We start from the raw sequence: 18,902 nt of genomic DNA on the forward strand, positions 1-18,902 counted from the left end.
TCTTTGTTGCCCTGGGATAATTTGACATCTTCCCAGTAACTACTGGAGTTGGGCATCAGAAGCCCCAGGAGCCTGCAAGGACAAATGTGTACAAACAAAGAATGAATAAATGCGATTATACAGTACGTTTATTTATTTGGATTTCCCTCACTGTTAATTAAGTATCACCTAACCAAATCAAATTTTACGTATTAGGCTTTGTTCTGGTTGGTGCCAAATCCTGGAACTGGATGTCACAATGATGAGTTAAGATCCTGAGGTTAAAGAAAACCCAAAACTAAACCCAAGTATGATCTCAAAGTACAGAACTGTTATAAAAGTAGACTCAGAGAAGGAAGCAATAGAACAAAGTCACCTTTTGTTTATTGGTTTGGTGACAGAGTTACACATGGCTGGACTTTGTTATTTTACAAAATGTCATTTTACAAAAGCATACTTTTGAGTTTAAAATGTGAAAAACATAACAGGAAAGGACCACAGATATTGTTGTGAAGTTTTAAATGGGACATAGATAGGAAAATACCTGTGTTAGCGGGAAAGCTGAGGCATAGCAGGCTGTTTCCAGCACCAACCCCAAAGCAGCATTTTAATGGCCCCCATCTACATGTCAGCTTGTCTAAAAATGCACACCTTACATCCTCCAAGGAAGGTAACTTTAGACAAAAGTCCAGTTTCTATTGGATTCCACTCTTCTTGGTGTTTTTGTTTAGCTGCCATGTTCTTTGCAGTTATTGATTAAATAAAACTTAATATGTGAATAAATTCTTCTATCATTCCTCCTGGTCAGATTTGTATGAGATTTGAGACTAACTTTGTTGTCCTTGTATTTTCAAAGGCAGTATGCTTATTGCCCATTTGGAAAACCAATCTGAACCGGAGCTTTAACTTCCTGGCTGATGTCTTTAGATGTTTCTTCAATATTTCCTGCTTTTCTTACAGATATAATGATGGTCTTTATGACCAAACAGTTCCACTTTATTTCCATCAGACCACAAGATGTGTCTCAAAAAATGAAGGTCTTTGTGTCTGTGTGTATTTGCAAACTACAATCTGACTTTTTTATTTGTCCCTTGGAGTAATGGCTTCCTCAGTGCTGAGTGGCTTTCAGGCAATGTCAGTACAGGACAGGTTCCACTATGGATTATGGCCAACTTTCAGTATAAACTGTGGACGGCAACATGTCATGCATTGAGATAGTATTTTAGGGGAGCTCCATTTAACACAACTAGAACACAACAATAGTTTTTTCCAGCGTCTTGTTAGATCGCTTCTTGAAGCAAAAATTTATCCACGGTGATCCAGGAAAAGTGGCTTTGTTGTCCTTCACTGTTTGAGAATCCTACATTACAGGCAAAAATGCAAAAATACAGTTTCCTACCACAACCTTTGTAAAACATATTGTGATTAATATTGTGATTTTTTTTTTTTAAGTCGCTGTAATTAATCAAAATTAACACATAATAGTCAAGGCTCTAATCTTATTGTGCAATATGTGTACAATTCTGACACCAACTGCATGATATAGGGAGCAATTCTTTTCAACATCTGTCTGAACATGCAACATAGAATATAAAAAAGTGTGTTCTGTATTATTATTTAAAAAAAAAAAAAAAAGGTGCTCATCTTACGCATTTATATTTCTATGGAAATTTATTTCTATGTGGGATAACATCCTTACCAGAATAAAATTACTTTTATTTCTTCAAATAGTACTGCTGAAAATCATAATTTTCTTTAGCTCAATGTTCCATTTCTGAAATCGCTAAATTTTGTGCACTGTAAAAAATAATGGGTGTTAGTATTTATATTCAAATAGAACAAAGTTTTTTTCTTTCCATTGTTTTTTAAAGCAAATTTAGTTAACAAAAGAAAACAGTAGTGACTGTAGCATTTTCTGGACAGCCGTATTTGATTTTTGTGAGTAAACTCAAATCTGTACAATTAAGAAGCACTCCTCACCATTGTGCTTAGCAGTGTGCAACAAACCACTCTGAGCTGTAAAACGCCAGGTGTCATGTTGGTTCTTGTTGGTTTCACACAGCGATTCCATTTCCTCCCTGGAATACGTTTTGCATGTCTCCAAAGGATTGAGAGCTATTTCCAGTTTGTTTGCTACACTGACTAATGAGTTCTCCATAAGTCCTGATGACATAATTTGAAGATCGCCAAGGAAAAATATCTAATTATGTAGTTCAGACATTACATACTGGGACTGCGCTCATGTACTTCACTTTGACTGGCACCACCTGCCCTCTTTAGATGTCGCATTGACTTCCACACTGTTGAGATGCTGAGTTGGTATCTGTGCAACCCCCACCACACATATGTGCAGTGACTCCTTGGTGGGTTGGACCTTAAATACTTATTGTTCACTATAAAGAAATAAAATAAAATAAAATAAAATTATTAAACGCTGAACAGAAAGATTGAGAGATTGACTGGATAGTGATGCATTGACAGTAAAAAGTGGGAAAACTCTTCAATGAGATGACAACAAAGAGAAATATGTGGAAGGGATCTTTGTTTTGAAGATTTTATTCTGCTGTGTGACTAACTTGGTGGTATTCGTCTTTATTCTGATCTGCAGAAGGCGCTTTTGTGCTTCTTGTTACTCTTCTTTTGTGCAAATTTAAAATGTGTGGGTTTTTTGGGGGCATTTTAGAAGGGAGTGGGACTATACCCCAGATGTATTGTTGTGTAAGTACTGTATGCCAGTGCTTAGGTTTGCTTCATTTTTGGCTGGAACTGCACCAAATATGTTTACACTTCCACTTTGTTTTATTCAAGCAGAAGAAAAACATGCAAAACAGTTCATGAATTTCAAAACAGGACAGTCACCTGAGTATGTAGAGAACTATGTTTTACTTTTAAATGATGCAAAGGCACAGAAAGCTCAATGGAATTTGATTTGCTCATATTATATATTATTAGATTTTATGTTTCAAACAGTATTTATTGTGTTGTCTTCTTTAAAACTGAAAAAAATCAGCCATTATTCTCACTGATAAAATAGCACAATGAGATGTGGATATAGAATGTTACATATTAATGTTGTCAAAATGTTATCTTGGTTGTTAGTTTGTTATAAATTAAAACAATCATTGCTCAGAATACAATCAGAATGTCATATTTTGACATTTTGCTCATTATAGAGTAACAGAACCAACCTACAGTCAGCTGTTTAACAAACATGCAACAGTAACTTGACAGTAGTCTTACCTTAATATGAGTGATGGCTGGTACTCCTTTAGTTTTCTTGGGATTTTCTGTCTTATTATTAATATTACCAAACAACTGAATTTGTCTTTCTTGGAACATGGGGCAAACATTTTGTTGCTCTCTTTCAGTCAGCTGACTATCAGTGCACAGTCAGGTAGGAGACTAGCAATGCTAGGCATCGGCTACTTGATGATGCATGCAGTTTCTCTGGTGCCTTTTATTAAAAATCATTAAAAGGATTTAAAATGCTCAGAAAAGTATAACAGAAAACTCTTAAGTTTTTTAAAACCTTATTTTATAGACCTCTAACTATTTCTATAAAATAAGACAATTATATCTTTTATACTTTACCATTCTAATTTGGTATAGAATAACTTTCAATAAGTAATCCATGACTTCCTCTTTCTCTGGAGAATAGACGATGTAACGCAGATGGTTAATTTCCTCAATCATTTTTTTAAAGGTTAAGTTAATTAACATATTTGTATAAAACAAAACAATATTTTGCTGCAGTAGCATTATTTCATACTAAAAAAATAGAAAAATCCAATCTTTGGTTTTAGTACATTTATTGATTTGCTCAAAAGATTCTGCATTAAAAGAACATTTTCTACCAAAATAACAGATGTGAAAGCAAACTATTCACAAAGTAAATGTATCAAAAGTATTTTTCTTTGATTATACTTTACATTTTTAAATTGAATCTTTAATTAGTCATGTGTGAGACCCTGTTTCTTGGGGGTTTGTACACATTCATTTTAATTAGCCACTTAGCCATGAAACAGGTTAGAACAACTAGAGCTATTTTGAACCAGCCGGGAAAATGACTCAAGTTCATCCTGCCACAAAGCACTTTGAAAAGAACAGTGATGGAAGTTAAAAAATCTCCAAAGCTAACAAATACCAATCTACTTCCCCTTTTTTAATAAAACTATGCTGATACAATAAAAGATGTATTCATTTAAAGGTTTTTTTGTGCCCCTCTACCAAGGGTGCCAATAAATATGGATGGTGCTGCAGACATAAATATTTTTTGGCCCTTGCTAGTCAGTCATTCTATGCACATCTTTGCTGCATTGAACTTTTGTCTTGCTGTTTTAGTCAGTAATTGCAACACACATCACTAAACCACCCGAAATGTGAAATATGTTTCATTTTTCACAAGGGTATAATAGTAAACAAAAATGTGCCGTATCAAAACTCTTGCATCGTGCAATGGCTTGTCCAAGTCCTGCTTATAGAGAGGAAATTGTAGCTTGAATGGAGGTTCATAAATCCAGGCTTTTTTTGGACTTCTTTATGTCATGAAGTAGAAGCCTTGCAGGTTACCCTCTTTCGTGTTTCTTTTTGTATATCATTAGGCTAGAAAACTGCTTCCTCTGTGAACAGATGAACACATCAGGATGCTGCTTTAGATGCAGCAGGGAAGGGAGAAGCTTGTTGTCATGTGTTCATGCAGGTCTTTTAAGACACAGACACTAATATTTGTTGCACCCAGGGTATAGCTGTCAAGAAAGTCCAAAGTCAGTTAATTTTTTTTTTTTTTAAACAACCTTGCAGAAATGTGCTGTGTGACCATTTTGGACTGTATGTTGATAATACATCATGGAACAGATTGTTACATGATGTATTAATACTCTTAAACAAATACTTGTTTCTCATCTTATAGCAGTTGTTAGACGCACCAAAACAAGGGGGAGACCAATAATTTTTGTTGAAAATTATTATTTCATAGCAAGTGATTTTTTTTATTCCATGATTTAAATGTACTCTAATCAAAGGTTGCATTCTAAAATTTTCAGTGTAAAATCATGCTTCTGCACTAAAATATACATTTATTTCAAGGCTTTTTACACATCCTTTCTGCAGATATCAATAAAAGTGGAGGGTGCTTTAAATTCTAGTTTTTAGATAAGACAACTTAAAAAAGATGTTGCAATATGTAAAAATGTAGAGATTATAATTTTTCATTCTGGTTAGAAGCGCAGATAAAAATAACATTGTCAAAGTTTTGCCTGTTTTCACAGTAGATATTGTGGGAGTTCCTTATCTACAAAAACATGCAAGTTAATAATTTATGCGTTTTGTTCCTGCAAAGTGGATTTCTCTAATTCTTCCTCTCCTTTTGAAATCTAAAACCTTAAGTATGTGCGTTCTTTAAAAAAAGAGTTGGTGATAAGTTATAACGGTAATCTTGCTGGGTGCATGTGTAAATATGACTAAAATAGACAACATTAGGACTGGCCGTGACTGGCCGCAATAAAATTTTAAGTGTTGAAAATCTTTTGGAATCCAACAAATTATTGTTTGTAGAATAGCACAATTAAAAAACAAAATCACACTTGCAGTTATCTGAAACAACCTTCCTCACCAGTGCTGCACATCCTCCTTTTTTCCCCCAACAAAACCGTTCAAGAACCAGGGCAGCATCACCTCTGCCACTAATGAGGTTGTTTATTCTCCAAATTTTCTTCTAAGCTCAAACTGAGAGAAAAGACAGGCCATGCACAACAGAGCACATAATCAAGCATTAGCTAAATAAAGCATCAGAAATCCCAGGTTATATATTTGTGTGACAATATAACTCAGGGTATCATACCTGCAGTGACTGCATGTTGAACATGAACACCTTTTTAAGGAGGTTAGTGAAGTGAGCAGAGCACATTATTGCACTCAACAAAGATGTGCAGGATTTTAAATTGGACATAATCTTCAAAAGAGGGCAGTGGGGAGTCATCAGGTTGTCGGTTTCAAAGATGAATAATTCTTTAAACTGCTGTTGAAAAATGAAGGTTCTTCAGAATGATCTCATGTTAGAACAGCAAAAATGAAACCTAAATAAGTCTCTGAAAGTGTACATGGAGACATTTTATTTGATCTGAAGATACATTTTTATGCCAATTTGTATTAAAATTCTGACTTTTGTTTCTTTTTCTTTTTTTTTTTTTGCTGAATACTTGCACTTTTTGTTGGAGTTCTGATATTGACATTATCTTCTCCGTAGGTCAAATAGCACAGGGAACATTAAATCAGGTCAGCGGTGTTGCAACTAAAGAAAAATTACGGTACTTAAAAGCAGATTTATAAATTGCAAACTGACAGCTATAGCAAGAGTAATTAATGTTGCAAATCAGTCGGCAATCAATTAGTTGAAACTCAACAAAATCTACTACATCTTAAATCACGCCTATTTGTTTGATTTGACTTCTTAATTCTTTTTTTTTCCAAACTTTTATATGTCTTTGTTTTTTAACACTGTTTACATCTAACATCTACTAGCATTGGTCAAGTTAGAAAGATACAACATCAGGTTTTCAAATCATTGACAAGGCTCACCACACAGAGCGCCCTGTGGTCAGGGGACAGCCAAATACTTAATCAAATTTCTATTAATTTTATTAAATATTTTAGTGCTTTTGTACACAGTCATATTCAGTAAATTAGAAAATAATTTAAAAGATTTTTTTAGAAACTCAGTCCACTAAGTGAAACACATCATATAGTTTCATTACAAATACTAACGTTTTTAAGCCTTTATTTATGGTAACTATGTTGATAGCTAAGATTAGAACATAACATCAGATCAATTAAAAAACATTTTTAATACAGAATGGTTATTTCAAAAAATTACTTTTAAGCTGACAAATTAGTCTCATTGGAAGATTCTAATTTATTGAATATAATTGTTTATTATGGTGTTTTTTAGACATGCAGGAATATCCTAAGATATATCATGTTCTCTTTTTCTATAGCATTTTAACATTTAGATGTAGTTTGTTCAACATTTTGTGCTAGAAAATTGCAAAATGATAAAATTTATTTAGTGACACTTTCTAATATGGATGTAATAGCCCTCTGACAAGGGTGCCAAACTGCAAAGGGTGTAATAAATTATTCACATACTTTTTTTTTTATTGACTTACTTGTTTCAAACATTTCAAAACATCTTATGTTTGGGGTAATCCAATATATTTTACTCCTTATTCCTTAATTTTTGAACTGACTGTAAGAATATACTCAGTGCTGAGACTGCAAGAGAAAACTCTGACATACTTTGGCCGGGTAATAATGCTAACGTTGGTATTTGCAAAGAAATTTTCCTTTAATCTAAATGGCCCTTTAACTTACCGGTATAGATGCCAGTTTGACTTTAGCTTAAAATCTAAACGTATTTAGTTTTAGATGTATTATTAGTGTATTATTACACATTGCACATATTCTTGAAAATAAAACTTTGGTATTTTCAAACTTTTTTTCTTTAGAAAACAAAAATTTTCAATTCTTTATTTTAATGGAAAGCACAATATTTCGACAATTTAAACCCTTTTTTAAACTCGTTGCAAATTATTTGCAAAAATGGTGGTTTAATTTTCTAAAACTTTTATTGATAAAATATAATCTCATCCAAATTTGTGAAAGAGGGTTTTTACCCAGGGCGCCATTTGTGTTAAAACCAACACTGGTACCATAGTTCACTGTAAACTGATGAAGACTCTCTATACTTCTGTGGGAGTGGTATTTGTGTGTGTCGGTGGCACATCGCTCTGTTTACAGACCTACTTATCAGAGCCCACGTATGCTGCTTTATTTGCTGATGTAGATTGGCTTCCAATCTCCGCTTAAACATGAGGCTTTACTGTATGTTTGCTTAACTGTCCAGCCATCCCATCTATTCAAACAGCGTTTCTTTCAGTTAAAGCTGTGTGCTTGCTGGGCTCTTTTTTTCCCCCTTTCCTTTTTCTTTTCTTTCCTGGGACCTTTTCTGTTATTTTGGGGACCAGATGGCGAGGAGCATGGAAGAGCCTCTTTGTCTGGGAGCCCCTGTGTGAAAAAAGGTTGTCCTCCCTAATGTAATCAGCAGCACCGGAAGGGTCCATTTTGGGCCGTGAAAGGAGACAATTGGGCCTGGACACGTCTAGATTACAGAAACGCAGGGTTCATCTCCCGACCCTGCCTTCTTTTGACCAAGGTCCTGGTGAGGAGGATCCTCATCTTTGATCAATGGAGGGTGGAGGTGCTGATGCGACCCCATGCGGGCCAAAGGCCACCCCCTCCCCTACACCATGCCCTGTTTACCCTGTACTTGGCTGCCACTGACACCTCCTTCCGGAAAGAGCCAGGAATGGAAGGGGAGGGGGTGCTGGCACTCCTGGGGAAAGGGAGGGGGCACCATGACCTGTCTAGACACCGTTGTTTCTAGTTGCTGTGGTGTTGCCAAGGGGATATAATGAACTTTGACCTCAAACATAGTTGGTTAGGAGATGCTGTGGTCAGTCAAGGAAGACAGTTTTTTTCTTCTTTATAATTTTCAGAGTTGGAGGTGGGGAAGTGAGGCTGCGTATGGATGCAATCCACATTAAACACATGCTGCTTAGAAAGACCACAGGCATGAATTTACTGCCTTATGTATTTCAAACCAAATATAGAATTGCTCTTTGATTTCAAAACCATTTTATTGGACACAACCTGGATGCACTTGTGGAGTTATTTTTTATATATATATTTGCAGTAAGTAGCCACTAAATCTCTTGTTATTGAAAAATTAAGTAAAAAGGATAGTTGCTATGGCGACTTGTTGTCTATACAATATTCATTGCTGCGGTTCTTTAATAGAGAGCTTCTTTGCTATCCTATTCACTGTGGTGACAAGATAAACTTTGGTCCGTTCTTTGGCTTGTGTGTCACAGCTTCAGCCATTATTGATGACTATTCTAATGAGCAAATTTAGGCCATTAGCCTTTATAATGCATGTTTATTTCTTTTAATGCCATGTTTTCCTGTCTTTCCCACTTTGAACAGTCATGACTGTATGTTTAATTTTTCCCTCTGAATAACTATACTCAGCATAAAGTTTTAACCTTTCAGGTTTTCAGGTTTTAATTATAGTACTGCAAGAAAAAAAATTATCAAAACATATTTATTGTTTTATCCATTTTAAAGGGTGGCTAAGAGAAATTTGCCTCAGTGTCCCATCATGTTTATACAGGGAAACAGGAAGTCAAAAAATTACTAACTCAAAGGTCCTCAACTCTGTAGGTAACATAAAATAGTAAATTACACATTTTTAAACTGTACATTATAAGTTTGTAATGGTTTAGCTATATTTGATTTGGAATAGTTAGGTTTGCCATCACTCATTGTTGTATGAATGATAAAGTTAGAAACAGCTACAGTTCTTTACTGGTATGTTTTCTTGTCTTTCCAGTTCTACAGACTTGGAATTAACAGACCTTCAACTATGTGACCATCCTAGAATGAAAAAGCATAAATTATGTAAATGGTTTAATTTAATTCATTTTAATTGAATAGTAAGGACCGACACCAAATTTGGCAGCACAGATTTAAGAAAAAAACATGAAATACTTGAAGAAATGTTCTCTTGTCTTCCCAATTTTGAAGGGTTGTTGTGTTAAAAAAACAGCTGTTTTTATCATGTTTTTTTGAAGTTGAAGTTTGGCTTTCTAATGTCATGATCACCTTAATTTGTGTAAAAGATGTGAAATTAGAGAGGTTTTCTTTTAAATAACCTCGAAAGATTTTTTTTTTAAACAACGTAAAATTACAATGGTAAAACAATGTTTTTATTTTCGTGAGAAAATATATTTGCTCTTATTTAAATTTTGTCTTACTAACGCAAGATCTCAGTTGTTTCTGTGCATAGTTGTTTTTTATCTAGATGATACAAAATTAACCAAAAGCAAATATTGCGAAATTAGGAAAGCATAATGAACACATTCTTATTTGTGATAGTGTCCTCAGTGAAACGTCTCTTGCATCGTCTGTTCTACACAGTACCTGAGTTCGAATGTAAACTACAGTATAGAGTTTATTCAGAACCTGACTGATGAAGCCTCTGCACAGGAGCTGCACTGGTGATTCCACCATCATGGCTGCCGCCATCGCCAGCCACGCCCTCTCGCCTGCCATTCAGGAGTGAGTTAAAATGGCAGCATGCAGCAAAATGAGTGAGAGGGTAACAGAAAAAAAAGCAGGGAGACGCCCACCCCAGTGAGCAAACACGATCGGCTGAGCCGCAGCTCGCCTCATCTCGTATGCCAACTCAATAACGTTCTCAACAACGAGAACAATGTTTTTGGCTAAATTGCATCCATCTGGGTCCAGAGTTAAGTCCAACGGGGTAGCATCTAAATTTATGAAAAGGCTAAGATTTTTTTACATGACTTTATTGAATTTTACGATACATTTAAATTTTTAGGCGCTGATCTAATACACCCCAAAACCCCAGTTCTGTAATGCATCTTTAGAATTGAGACAGAAATTTATTGCGCACTGGCTGCAACGTGGGGTTGTGTTGAGTTCTTCTGCACCAAATCTTTGCTTCTAGAAAGGTGTGGACGCTGATCTAAATTATTGAAACAAATGTTATTTATTTTTCAACTGCACATATTTCTTTTGAGATATGTGTGAAAATTGTGTGACTTTCATTTTTTTATTACAGTATGGATTTTGATGCATCAGTACCCTTTTATACATGTCCGTTACTAAATTTTACTGTAATTCAGGCTCCATAATGATGTTTGTTGAGGTTTAGTGTAGTAGGGTTGCACACTTCCACCAGATTTTGCTCTTTACAAAATACCAAAAACTACCTGCATGTTCTTCTTTAAGCTAATGCAAAAGTAAAAAAGGGGAAATTTACTCCATCGGTTCCAAAAATCTGTTAATCCAATACTAATATCTTCATTTCAGTGTTCAGTCTCACTATACAATAACGCTACTGCTACTTGTCCAGTTTGTTGGCAATATATATTTTTTTTTTTAAATGATTCATTGCATATTGTTGCTGTGTCTTAAATGATAGCTCCTTATCCCATTTTTTTTTACTATGTATCATTTTAAAATTTAAAGTATTTAAATTATGTATGCAATATATATGTGCTTGACATCTTAGTTTAGGCATCTGAAATTATTTTCAATTCCACATTAATTTAAATCATTAAAAAAGAACAAAGTGGAAAGATCACAGATTGGCAAAGCCCATTGCTCCTAGGCTAACATCTCTGTGGATGTGATTATTTTGTCATCTCACTAATTAAAGGCTATCTTAATACAGCAACCTGACGCTGTTTCACTAAGCTCAACACTGAACATTTTCACACCCAGTCTGTGCGAAAAGCTTAAATTAAGAAATATACCCTGTCATTTTAAAGCTTGTAGCATTGGCTGCCACTTCTTAACAACTCTATTGCCAGACTTCCTATATTCAAGCATCAGTGTGCAGAATTTAAAGGTAAATGTCTATATTTCATTATTTTTAGCGCTTCCCCACTCCCGCTGAATGACACTTTATTATTAGCTCTCGGTGTGTGAATGTTGTTTTTTTTTCTCTCCACAGTGCAGAGAGAGCTGTGTTGGTGGACTAGGAGGAAGATGTCACACTAAGGATGGGTTTTTTTGGCGATGATGTTGGTGCTGTTGATGCAGCATCGAGCTCTCACTTTGTGCCTCTGTCAGCTATGATCCGTAACCATAAAGTGAGTGACAGGCCATTCTCCGGGGGGAAAGCAGAGGTCTGAGGTGAGTCAGATGTATCCTTGACCCTGTCTAGCTGTGTGTCAGCAAGCAACATGAACTCAGTAAAAAGCAGGCCTGAACTGGCATGACTGTACATTGTAGCTACATCTTTATTTTATTAGTGTAAGGAGAATGTAACATAAGAAGCAACCAATCTGCTCAAGAGATCTACTTTCTACTGCCTGGACTCCCTTGACTTATGAAATTGTAATGTACCTCATAACGGAATACACTGATGTTTTTCAGAGCATAATTTGCCCCTGTGTCTCTTGTGACAACTATGTTTTACAAACTTACCTGAGCAAATTTTTTGTAACCAGTAATAGTATTTTCTTTCATGCATTAAATACAGAACAGGATGCCCAAACCTAGCTTTGGAATAATGCTTGGTTAATCCAAAGCAGAAGTTTTAGGTTAAAAACTTTGGGATTTCACATAGTTTTGAGCGTAATCTATGTTGAAGTTTATGTTTTGAGGTGTGTAGTCACTCTAAACTAATATTCAGGGATGCATACCAAAAAGACAAAATGCTGATAATTGTTTAGTTACTGGTAAATGTAGGCTGGTTACCAGTATCAAGGTATACCATGGTGCTAAGAGTTAGTATCAATGTTTCGAAAATATTTTGGGCATGCACACACAGTTGGTGCAGTTTAATGACATGTCAGAGAAAGTTTTCTTTGGCATAATATTTCAGTTCCCCTCTGAAGTGAGTTACTGCACACTGCCATTCAGCTGGCTTAAAGAATGCTACTGCACTTTTTCAGCTTTTACAAGAAAGCAAAATTTGGCAGTTTTGAAGTATTTCCAGTCACAACAAAAACAGAAAATTAATGAGGTAGCTCTGTATTTCAACATTTGTCTGTCAAGTCTGCAAGCAGCTGACTGTAAACATAACCTGCACTGATAGCCCCACTAATTATTAAGTTAATATTAGAATTGTAAAAGTTTCGTCAAAAATGTTAATCTAAAAATTTCTAGTAAACTCTTGTATGCTTTTATTTAATATTTCCACTTTGGTTATTGTATCACAATAAAAATGATATTGAATTAATATTAATCAACATGGTATAGTATTTCAGCTGCAGAATTCATGTAAAATTTTCAGTTTTACAATGAGTAATTAATTAATAAAATATTTTTTGTTTTAAATTTAAGTATAAATAGCAAGAAACATTTATCCATATTACCTTGTTATTTCAAAAACATACCAGTTTCACCAGGAAACAACGGCATATAATGTGTATCCAAATTTACCTATAAAGTGGTCTAATTTCTTCAAAAATCCTGCTGAGATGGAGAAAGTTTTGGAAAGAAAATCTACCATGCAATGCATATATGTATATATATGTACAAATCTATAAAATTAAAGAGTACCTTCTGGACAAAACCATTTTTAACTCATCAATAACTGAAATTATAAGCAGACACAAAAAACTGTGAGATATTAATATTGTATCATTTGCAGAATACTGGGATTGTCACACTGCATTTACACTGCATCTAAATATATAATTTGATTGTGTTGGAATGAATCTGATTGAAATAAATTGTTTATAACTGTTTATAAATTGAACCTGTTTGTATAAAAATGGGCTTTGAGACGACAGCTGTTGTGAATTTGTGCTTCGTCAATCGACTGAATTGAACTGAATTGAATTTGATGGAACTGTAAATCTAGAAGAAGTCAGTTTAGGTTGAATCTCGCAATTTGAACTGTACCTACAAAGTCAGCTCCATAAGAGCCTCAGCCAGTCCTTCAGTTATGTTTCCAAATTTGACAATGCTCTATTTATCAGCTCAATTGAACTGAATCATGTAATTGGTGATTTGAAGCATGCTATTTGATAATGTATAAGCTTTACTTTCACAGCAATACCTATGATTGTAAGGTTCTAGATTATGTAATGTGTACAATGGATTTGGAAAAATACAGTTTTTTGAAAGATCTTTATGGACTTATCAAATTTTTTAATATTATTTAAAAACTATGATAGTCATTCGAGATAATAATAGTAATAAACTGTTGATAGTTAATTTTTCTCTTTAAATTATTTTTAACATTGATTTTCTTGAGATCTATAACTCAAAATTTTATTAAATGCAATTATATAACATTTAGCAACTTAGTATCGCCACTGAATGGAACTGTTTTGGTAATGAGGTTGTCTATTTGATAATAGATAACTCTTATTTTTTGGGGAGTCTGATTACATGCAGATGTTTTTTGCCAAAAGACTGATACATTTTTAATGTATTTTTTAGTCATCACCATAAATATCATAAAATGCCTTGATAAAAATTTAAGCCACTTTCAGTCTCTTTAGTTTGTATTATGTTTATTGCAACTTACATTGATATCACCATAAGTACCACAAAATATTTTATTAAGTTGCTTAATGTATATTCCTAGTTTTTGTTACTTTTTTCACAGCTTGTATTGCCTTTGCAATAAATACCATATAATGTCTATAACACCCATTCATTATTTACTTTGTTCTGATTTATATGGTAATCACTATAAATGCCACAAAATCTTTCAGTCATTTTTCCAAATCTGTAGTTTTTATAAGTTTTCCTATACGTTTTACCAAAAATGCAAAATATCTTCATAACATAATGGACCTATATTTGTATTATATTGATTTGTATTACATTTCCTAATTACTTATGGGATCTTGACTAAAACCTCCCACCAAATAGCTTGAATCAATTTATTAAAATTTTTGCTCCTTCTGTGTTTTCATTACTTTTATGGTGACTTAAAATATAACCGCTACTAATATAACATAAAATTCTGCTAAAACTTTAATCTCCTTTAGAGTTTTGATAGTTTGCAGTACTTTTTACATGACTTATAATAACTCGTAATTGCCACAAAAATCACAAAAATGTAAGTATGTTTCACTTATTCCAAGTTTCTACAAGTTTTACTCTTAACCTACGTAATTAAAATAAGTATTACAAAATATTTGGATGATATTCAAACTCTACATTTCTCATCCCTAATTTCATATCAATTTATTGTCTATCTATCAATATCTTTATAGCATTTTATGTACACTTCAATTTGAACTCTTTTTCATGACTTTTGTCATGATTGTCTTCATCATCACCATCATCATAAGGAGCATCATCATAACAAACATCACAAAAATCTTCAATTACTAGTTGATTTTGCCTTTACTATCATTTATCTTAGAATTACCATACCATTATTTATAGTGATTCCCACTGGTCCAGTATTTGCAAATATTTTCTTTGTTTTACCCTTAAGACTTAGATCAGGAAGTATTTTTGAAAATTTAGTATTTAGGCTTGATGTGTACTTTTTTTGGTCCATACATACATACAAACATATATACATTGTCTATACATGCCTATCCACATAGGATCACAAAGGGGTTGGTGTCTAACCCCACTGGTCACTGAGTTAAAAGAATAAAAAAGGCTTAGTTTTCAGTATGCTCAAACTCGGTCAAAAATTGGTCTACAAATCAGAGAATGTGGATCTGATGTTTATTAAAAACAACACTCTGACGTTAATTACATCAGTTCTACTTCGTAATGAGCAGAAAGCAAGACTAATAAAAGTCGATTATAGATCAAATGTGTTGCTAGCATTAAAAAAAACAGTCCACAGGTGTGTTTTCTAAGTGACCCAAAGAATTTGAGCTTAAAAGTTCTGGATCCTTCTTCAAGGGTCACTCAAACCCTGTGTGTGAAATGAGAGTTGCTTGGGTGTGACTTTTACCAGAATGCATCCACTTCCTATTGTCTGCCCAGTCAACTTTTGCAGGCCCCAGTACCCTGACTTCCATACATGAGAGATCAAGGGTTACCAAGGTGCTTTTAGAAAGGAGGGCTCAGTGTGAGAGGGGACAAACTGGTCCACAAAATACTCATTTCCTTTGCATGTTAGATGCCCTAGTGGGGATTCAAATAGGGTCACTGACACTTTTTCCCCCTCCCATCATTGTTCTTAATGAAACTGTTGCTTGCCTTTTCAATGGCTTGGGACCTCTACAGTATCTGCTGCCTGTACAGTACGCAGCTTGATAATACGGTGAGTATCCCCAAAAGAAAGTTTGTTCAGACTATGGCTGTTTATTCGGCAGTACCAGACAGAGGCACCTCATGTAGAAAAGGTAAAAGTAGTTCTGTCCACCTCTCATTCTTGCAAAAAAAAAAAAAAAAAAAAGTTCAGCCACTGAGCCACGGCATTAACTTGTATTCTAACAAGATTAAAATATATTCGTCCTGGGGATTAGCATAGTTAGGTGTCCTTTTGCCTCTTTTTTTTTTTTCCTGCACTGGTGCGTTGACAGTGGGCTTTGATCTGTGTTGCGAGGCAAGAGTCCTGGCTTGGACCTAGCGATTCGAGTGCCAAGTGTGAAATTGGCCTGATGTCATCCCTATTCTTCACCTTTTACATCTTTCACCACTTTAATTATGTTTCCGCCACAAAGCCTGGGCACCTCTGAGCAGATTCCACTCTGGCCGTAGGAAGCATTCAGAAACTGTGGGTAAATGACACAGTAGGGGAGGAGGAGGATGGTAGAAGAGGTCATAGCAGGATGGGGCCCTTTTGTGTGCAGAGATATATACACTGATACTTTACTTGATGCATCCCACACTCTCTTCAGTAAGTTTAAATTTCTGTAGTTTTCTTTGGACCAATAAGCCAATATATATTGATGTACACCAAAGTTTTAAAAGCTTACGGCTTCAAAATCTCCCATAAAATTCTGTCATACTATCATTATGGTTTAAAGTTGAATGAAATGCCAGAGAAATCAAAAGAACTGATAAGAGGTTTATGGAGCATAGAGTAAGGCAGCAAAGCACCTCCCCCACTTGGTGCTGTGCACTGGTGGTCAGCTAGCTGGAAGAAGGCTACTGTATGCTTTCAATGTACAATAAAGAAATTCCAATAGATAGTTGTGATTTAGAAATTAAAGAAGCATTAACTCTCACAACTAGCGTATAACTAGTGTCTACTAAGCAGCAACTTGTATTCTGGCCAATTTAGCAGGTGGTCTGACTGATAAACAAGCACAATATCAACTTGTTAAATTTGTGCTAGTCTATAAAGAGCAGATCAGCAAGAAGAGAGCAGCAATATTCGACAAAATAAGCCCCTGAAAACTAACTCACCATGTGTTATTTTTTAAAAAAAAACATAAGATATCATTTTTAACAGAACAATATTGTTGGAGCTCACCAAAAGTGCAGTTAATGCTGAAACCACCACTGTCTGTAGGCACGGGCTGGCTTCAGATTATTAGGTACGATAACTGAAAAATAAAAACATTTTATGGTTTCACACTATTGACAAAAAAATCTGAAAAAATATGGAACTCTTTATTTTAAACTGAAAACTAGTTAATCCTACTGTCTAAGATTACATAGCATACTGATTATTGCACTTTTTCTTGTGTTTTGTCTAATGCTTATTATAGCTGGTCTTGTTTCTCCTGACTAAAAATATTTCCTCTTGTTTCTTCTGACTAAAAATATTTCCCTACCGCCTAATTTGTCTTTATTGAAATGAAAGGGAAAGTGTAGTAGGATTTTTTCAGCCAGGAGTCCAGAAGTGCATAGCAACAAGTGGCGGAGGAACAGAACTGTTACTCCATACAGACGTAAAAATAAAAACACTTTAAAATCAGTATGACAGAGAGGTTTTGTGCTCTGCCCCTTTAAAATTTTTCTGTTACTAATTTACCTATGCTTAGCCTTCCCGTGTGAAATATGTTGTGTAACACTGTAAAACATTTACTAATAAGAAGGTATTGCAGTGTAAAATTCAATAAAATGTAATGTTAACTTAAAGCTTGTTTAACCTTTTTGTTCCGCCTGAATTTTACATGAGATGTCTATTTTGACTGGAAATACCTTATATATCATATATTGCATTCTCAGTATGTCTTTCACACTAGAGGATTGTTTGTGGTGCACCCCCTCCCGTCTTCATTTCCTGTGTAAATAGTTATTGGTTTCTCTGCTGATAATCACCCAGTGCAAATGTGAAGAAGATTTGAGGGGTCATCAGATATCTTTCGCAAAAGCGATAAAGATGTTTAAAAATGGTGGATGTCTGTTTCCTTCTTGGTCTCCTCTTGGACTCTCCATTAGCATTAACTTCCAGAATCAACATATCTGAAATCATACTAAATGAAGACATGAGTACAGTTATCTGCTGCAGGTGAAATATTAACTGCTAGTATCTTTTGACAGAATCTCTCTTGAGAAATCTTTAATCTCCTTTTCCAAACCATCCACAGATAACGCATTTTCTATTAATTTCCAGGAGAATGCGCCCATGTTGCTAAACAGCTTTAGTTTCTGTTCATTCATTGGTGTCCCTATCTGAACTTCCCGCAGCTCTTCTTCCTGTGAACATTCAAATGAAGATTCCTATTGGTTGAATGAAGGATCAAAACAACAGTGGAGTGTGAATGTGTGTGTGTATACGCATGTGCGTGTGTGCGTGTTTGTGTGTGTGTGTGTGTGTGGGAGAGAGAGAACTAACAGAAATGAATGGAGTCTGGGGAATGTGTGGGAGAATAAAATGAAATACAGTGATAAATGTGTGTGCGTGCGTGTGTGTGTGCGTGGGTGTGTATGTGTGTATGTGTGTGTAAGGCAGACTTAGTGTATGAGTTTAGAGAGTGAGAAAGCTGTGTGTGGAGAATGGGTTACTAAGAGAGGCGGAGGTGGAGTAGGGTGAAGGAGGGAGGGAAGGGGGGACAGCCACCTGCAGCCATGACGGGCTTTGACCTTCATTGCTCTCTTTACCCTCCCTTTCCCCCACCCCCTCCCTATCTTCCCTCTCTGCTCCCCATTTCTGCCTCGCGATAGAAGCTCAGGCTCCTTTCAGAGGCAGCGAAGAAGACTGACCGTCTCGAAGACAGTGCTGGGAGCAGCCCCCAATCTGCTCCAATGCTAGTCGCTGGCCGTTAGACATGGCGTTCAAAGACTAGCGGTGCAAGTATGGAAATGCAGATAAGGCATTGTTGAGGAAACATGCCTGGGAATTGTTCAAGGTTTTCACTTGCATAATGTTTGGATGTTTTTTTTTTTTTTGTTTGTTTTTTTTTTTGCAAATGTTTTAATCTGGAAACTAATGAATGTGATTTTGATTA

General features: G+C 35.1%; 1 long non-coding RNA gene across 2 annotated transcripts in view; it reads left to right on the top strand.

Moving 5' to 3' along the window:
• Window positions 1-18,902, top strand: part of LOC122824120 — a 48,854-nt gene that overhangs the window by 12,495 nt on the left and 17,457 nt on the right. Inside the window, exons 4-5 of one of the 2 annotated variants that reach the window (XR_006369448.1) lie at window positions 11,576-11,757; window positions 18,619-18,890. This is a non-coding gene — a long non-coding RNA (uncharacterized LOC122824120). Of the gene's footprint in view, window positions 1-11,575; window positions 11,758-18,618; window positions 18,891-18,902 lie in introns of those variants that run through there. The other variant, XR_006369449.1, reaches the window with a different exon arrangement.

Source organism: Gambusia affinis, linkage group LG21 (genome assembly GCF_019740435.1).
Source record: "Gambusia affinis linkage group LG21, SWU_Gaff_1.0, whole genome shotgun sequence".
In the NCBI taxonomy this organism is placed as follows: domain Eukaryota; kingdom Metazoa; phylum Chordata; class Actinopteri; order Cyprinodontiformes; family Poeciliidae; genus Gambusia; species Gambusia affinis.